Below are 6495 nucleotides of genomic sequence, written 5' to 3' on the forward strand. Positions count from 1 at the left end.
AATTTAAACCCGAGTCTCTGGAGTCACTCTGAAGAAGATTTCTGGGTGAAATTTTGACAAAAAATTTAGAAAATAATAAACTATAATCATAACCAATAGTGACTCTTAAGTGCATTCACTCTTAACCATATTTTAGATTTTTGCACTTAAAGTCAGGGTTGGTGATTTTCTCCAGATTGACTTTTAAAGATTTTGGTGTAAATTGTCTTTAGGTCCTGACAGAAATTAATAACTCATGTTCTCTGAAAAAGGAACAAAGAAAATCCATCATCTGTATCAGTTTGTAAGTCTGTAAAAACTTCCACCAATGTCTGCCACGAGGTACCAATCTGAGGAACCAATCAGACGCCTCCCTGTCTCCCTGCTCGCTCTCTACACTCAGAGCTCGTCACCGATGACTTTAGGAGTTTATACTGAGAGTTTACTGACCGCTGAATGAGACATGAGACGACGTAGTTTCTACACAATGACAGAGATGAGCTGAGGTCCACTTCTGGAGCTAACGCTCGTCCATGTAAGTGAGGGGGCGTGGCTTATGAGGGAGCACAGAGGGGAGGGGATGGGTGCAGACGGAGCACTGAGGGAATGCTACTTTCAAAATCATGCTAGTTATCAAAAATTGTCAACCCTGCCTTTAAGGCTTTTCATTTGCCTTTCAACTTGAAACAAAAAAAAACCCTGCACACTACTCTTGCTCGGTCACCAATTTATTAGAAAAAATTGACAAACATTTCAGTCCCTCAGAACCTTAGTGAAGTGTGGTCAACCTTTGTCAAGTGACAACACACTTCACTAAGGTTCATAGGGACTGATTGTGTGATTTTCTTCTCATGAATCTGTGACGCTGAACAAGAGTAGTGTGCAGGATATTTCTTGTCGATGTGATAGTTTGATGTTCTATGAACCTTTTTCATGAGAAAGTTGGATGTGCAAAAACCTCCATAAAACATTTAACTTTTGACAACACTTAATAGGAAAATGTTGGATACACAAACACACACTTCACATGCTGACATGTTTTAAACATCGGGCCGAAGACGTGTGCAAAATCGTATTTTGCACAAAATCCAAAAACATAACTGAACCTTGTCAGTCAGCATGGTTCTTTAGCTTCTCAAAACATCTTTGCTGTCTTTGCACCAACTCCTTTTTAATGGACTCTTGTTGTCCAAGAGAGGGAGTTGCACTCAAAAGACCTTCAGTTGGTGCCAAAGCACAGCAAACTAAATTCCAGATTCAGGTTCAGGTGACTTTATTTGTAACTGTAGTTAAATTTGATTGCAGCTAGAGTCACATATACTTAATAAAACACAGACAGTACATAAAACATACAAAGTGTAAATGCACTTGGGTAAAAGTGCAGATTCCTACATATTATTGCTTCGTTTTTCTGTGCATGTGGGGTCTTTGTTTCCTCTCTCTTCACACATTTCTACATAACAATGAAAGGTCTAAAGGTAAGTGACCTGGCTCTGGGTGTTTGAAGTGTTCTAGTTTACGTTTGTAGTCTAATATCTGCCATGCAGGTTCAGTAAACAAACGGCTCTTAGAAGTCCATTCTCGCTTTTCAGGATGCTCACCGGACTGTAAACAAAGGAAACACGCTGAAAGGGAAGTCTGGCCTTGCAGTTCTTCTTTACTGCAGTGCTGACTACATCAGAAGTCTGATGCCGCTGCAGGGAGTCAGCTCGTCAGACAATAGCTGATGGTTACAAAAATGAAACTTGTAATTTCTTCTTTCAAAGGTTTCTTAAATTCACATATTTCCTGCTCTGTGAGCTCATAACAGCAACGCCTAAATCAGAAGTAACATCTATCTTATTCTTTAATACGTTGTAGGGTAACTTACAGATTTAATCATTTCAATCTTTGTGTTGACACACACATCTCTGTCTCCAGCTGTGATCTTTGTCTCCACTGATCCTCCTCAGGCTGCAGGTGTATCAGCTGTCTGTATTATTTGACCTGAGTAAACAAAGCAGAGAACAGACAGGAGCCTCCACACGCCTCCTTTTCTTCTGCTTCAGATCACCTCAGCACACAGACAGACGGAGGAGGAGGAGGAGGAGGAGGCGGCGGGGGAGAGGAGGAGGAGGAGGAGAAGGCAGAAGAGGAGGAGGAAGAGAAGGAGGAGGAAGAGAAGGGAGAGGAGGGAGAGGAGGAGGCGGGGGAGAGGAGGAGGAGGAGGACGAGGAGGAAGAGAAGGAGGAGGAGGAGGAGGAGGCGGGGGAGAGGAGGAGGAGGAGGAGGCGGGGGAGAGGAGGAGGAGAAGGACGAGGAGGAAGAGGAGGAGGAGGAGGAGGAGGGAGAGGAGGAGGAGGGGGAGAGGAGGAGGAGGAGGAGGAGGAGGAGGAGGGAGAGGAGGAGGAGGGGGAGAGGAGGAGGAGGAGGAGGGAGAGGAGGAGGAGGGGGAGAGGAGGAGGAGGAGGAGGAGGCGGGGGAGAGGAAGAGGAGGAGGAGGAGGAGGGAGAGGAGGAGGAAGAGAAGGAGGAGGAGGAGAAGGGAGAGGAGGAGGAGGAGGGAGAGGAGGAGGTAGAGAAGTAGGAGGAAGAGAAGGACGAGGAGGGAGAGGAGCACGAGGAGGAGTAGGAGGAGGAGAAGGGAGAGGAGGAGGACGAGGAGGAGGAGGAGGGGGAGGAGGGGGAGGAGGAAGAGAGGGAGGAGAAGGAGGGAGAGGAGGAGGAGGAGGCGGGGGAGGAAGAGAAGGACGAGGAGGAAGAGGAGGACGAGGAGGAGAAGGCAGAAGAGGAGGAGGAAGAGAAGGAGGAGGAAGAGAAGGGAGAGGAGGGAGAGGAGGAGGAGGCGGGGGAGAGGAGGACGAGGAGGAAGAGAAGGACGAGGAGGAAGAGAAGGGAGAGGAGGACGAGGAGGAAGAGAAGGAGGAGGAGGACGAAGAGAAGGGAGAGGAGGAGGGTGAGGAGGAAGAGAAGGAGGAGGAGGAGGAGGAGGAAGAGAAGGGAGAGGAGGATGAGGAGGAAGAGAAGGGAGAGGAGGAGGGTGAGGAGGAAGAGAAAGAGGAGGAGGAGAAGGGAGAGGAGGGAGAGGAGGGTGAGGAGGAAGAGAAGGAGGAGGAGGAGGAGAAGGGAGAGGAGGGAGAGGAGGGTGAGGAGGAAGAGAAGGAGGAGGAGGAGAAGGGAGAGGAGGGAGAGGAGGGTGAGGAGGAAGAGAAGGGAGAGGAGGGTGAGGAGGGTGAGGAGGAAGAGAAGGAGGAGGAGGAGAAGGGAGAGGAGGGAGAGGAGGGTGAGGAGGAAGAGAAGGGAGAGGAGGGTGAGGAGGTGAGGAGGAAGAGAAGGAGGAGGAGGAGAAGGGAGAGGAGGGAGAGGAGGGTGAGGAGGAAGAGAAGGGAGAGGAGGAGGAGGGCTCCAGCTGCAGAGACCCTCTCAGCAGAGTGGGGTTAAAGGTGAGATCATGGTATGTTTGTGTTTTCACTTATCATCTTTCTTCTTACATAATCCTCCACAGATCAACTCTACACCTCACTGACTCTAACTTCTTCTTCTCACATCAGATCGTTGATTTACAAAACTACGAGCAACCTTTTTACATACAGTAAGAAGAAGGGCCTCACAGTGAAGCTTTGTTTGAACAGGTGCTTTTCTGTTTGCTCTTCATGCACACCAAAAATGCATGTGTGCAAATTCTTCTGCTTGTGTAATGTGATTCCACTCCAAAAAAAAATCTGCCATGCATTCTAAACTTTAAGAGTGTGTGCTGTAATAAATAATAAATGGATAAATATTAATGTGCTGCAGAAGTTAATAACTCCTGCAAGTGAAAACAGTGCAGCCTTCGCTCCATATTTCTCTGAAAAATGACTTAAAGTTCAACACAAAGTAATCCTGACATTTGTATCCTGTACTGCACAGTGTGTGTGTGTGTGTGTGTGTGTGTGTGTGTGTGTGTGTGTGTGTGTGTGTGTGTGTGTGTGTGTGTGTGTGTGTGTGTGTGTGATATAGGAAAGCTTGTTGTTGTTGCTGTCTGCTCTTATCTGGATGAAGTGCTGACTCACTGCTGTTTACATCGGACTGGTTTAGTGTGAATGCATCGTGCCTGTGGGTGGAACTTTTTTTTCCCACCCGTTGACCTCTGCGCTCCATCGCATATATAAATCAATCAACCAGGGTTGAAACGATGCGTTTTAAGTAGCAGAGATGATGAGGTGCCTTCAGGTTTACAGCTACTCTCAAGTTTTGAACGGAAGTGCAGTGAGCGAGGACGCGAGAGGTTAGCACGGACCAAAAAGAGGGCAAGATTTTTTGAGAGACAGTGGATAGAGTCGCAAATCAGAGAGAGAGAGAGAGAGAGAGAGAGAGAGAGAGGGGGAATGACATGAGGGAAAGGAGCCACAACTCGGATTGGAACCTGAGCCGTCCCCTTAGAGGACTGCAGCCTCTATACATGGGGCGCTCAAACTAATCACCAGATGTTTTAAATAGATAACTCTTACTGTGCGGGTTAAGTTGCGTGCCTGTCTAAAAGTCAAGAGTAGATCTGTAACACCAAACTCTGAAGATCATGTGAAGAACTTTTTGGAGCGCCCTGTGGTCAAATCTTTAACGTCTTTGCACCCTCAGCCTGGAATCTGTTGCAGAATGACTTAAAGCTCAAGGAGCTGGTGTCCTTAAATGTTTTTTAAATCTAAAATGAAAGACATGGAAGCAGATTCTATAGGAAGTCGATGTTTTAGCTCGGCTGTTTGAACAACTGATTCCCAGATATGACTCACAGATGGTTTTTCTATTTTAATCCAAAATGTTGTGTTTTGTAAACTGTACTGTGTCTCTCTTTCCGTCTGTAACTTTGTGTTTTTGCTGCTGCCTGTCTCGGCCAGGTCTCCCTTGAAAAAGAGGTTTTTAATCTCAGTGGGACCAACCTGGTTAAATAAAGGTTAAATAAATAAATAAATAATAATAATTTGCTGATCTTGTTCTGTACAAGCAGAAACCTCAGGTGTTGAAAAATGAAGCCAATGCGGAATTGCATAAAAACTGCAGTTCCTCATGTGTCCACTGGAGGCTGACTCTGAAAGATTTGGAAGTCACAAACAAATGAAAAAGGAAATGTTCATTTTGACAGCAACATGTTCTGAATAGTTCATGTCTTTTTCGACACACTGTACATCCATTTTGATTTCATGAAGGATAAGAGATGTGCATAATTAGGAACGTGACTGATCCGGCTGCTAGCAGGTTACTAGCTGTTCACCAGGAGGCCTAATGCTCGCCTCTGCTTCAACTCTTTGCCTCTTTCTAGGATGGAAAGTTTGTTAGCGTCAGCATTTTTCAAAATGGCGACCACCATCGATGGGCTTCAAAATTCCCCTTCAGTTACCAATTGGTGACATCACTGAGACTACGTCCATGTGTTTATAGTCTACTTTATACTGGCCTGTAAATAAAAAATCTTAACTTGCTCATCTTAAACAGTGAAATGTGTCCTCATTCATTCTGAAACTCTTTTTTTGTTAAAGATCATTTGAAACTTACGATCTCTCTTGAATATGTCTGTAGTACCAGTAGATGTTTGAGGAGCATGGATATTTTATCAGTTCATCCTTCTGTGTTGTGTTTTCTTTCCTGCACTCACTCAGTTGAAAGTGAAGACACCAAAATGTGCTGCGTTTGCTCTTCCAGTTAAACTCCTCTGTGAAGATGTTAACCCATCTGTTGCTCCTCTCTCTTTAAAGCTGAAATACAACAAAGCAGAACTTTACTTTGAAAAGCTGTTTCTTTCTTTATTCAAATAAATCGTCCCAGCATTTCCTCAACACCCTGCCGAGCTGAAGGATCACAGGTTGGTTGTTTTATGCTCACTCAGTAGTTTTGTCATAAATACATTTTCCACTCTCTCTCTCTGAGGGCCCTCGAGGTTGTCACCATGATGAATGGGCCCTAAATACAGAAAGTCTGCGGGGGGAGCGAGCAGCACAACAATACGAGCATGATTTCACTGAGTTCAGCTGCAGCCTGCAGGTAGGAGTCAAGGTTACCGGCCAGCTCAGCATTAAGAGGCCTGTGAAGGTCAGGATAAGGAGAGTGTGATAATTGAAGAAAGAGAAATGGTTGTTTGTAGTTACTGGAGTATATTGGACATCTTTAAACGAATGGAGGGATAAATGTTTGCAGATTTTTTTAAAGCTCCTTTCAGAAGGATGTTAGTGGGTCATCAAACAGACCGACACCATTACTAATGCCTCCATGGCCCTGTTTACACGACAACAATTTCAGCCAAAAATAGCTAATCTTGTTTTTGCATTTTGGCTGAATTTGTTTACACAACAACAGCGTTTTGGGTGCCTGATACCACAAAGTTTTGAAAACAGGTTCCAGAGTGCAAACTGTGAAAAAAAAAACAGCACCGGCTCTGTCTTCGTGTAAACTGGCAATATACAGATCCTCTCAAAATGGGGCAATGCAAAATCCTGCAGATCGTCAAGGGTCCGCGTGAGGCTGGCTGCAGAAATGACTGGCAAAAAATATGCTTTTACAGCAGAAG

Source organism: Labrus bergylta, chromosome 14 (genome assembly GCF_963930695.1).
Source record: "Labrus bergylta chromosome 14, fLabBer1.1, whole genome shotgun sequence".
NCBI lineage: Eukaryota > Metazoa > Chordata > Actinopteri > Labriformes > Labridae > Labrus > Labrus bergylta.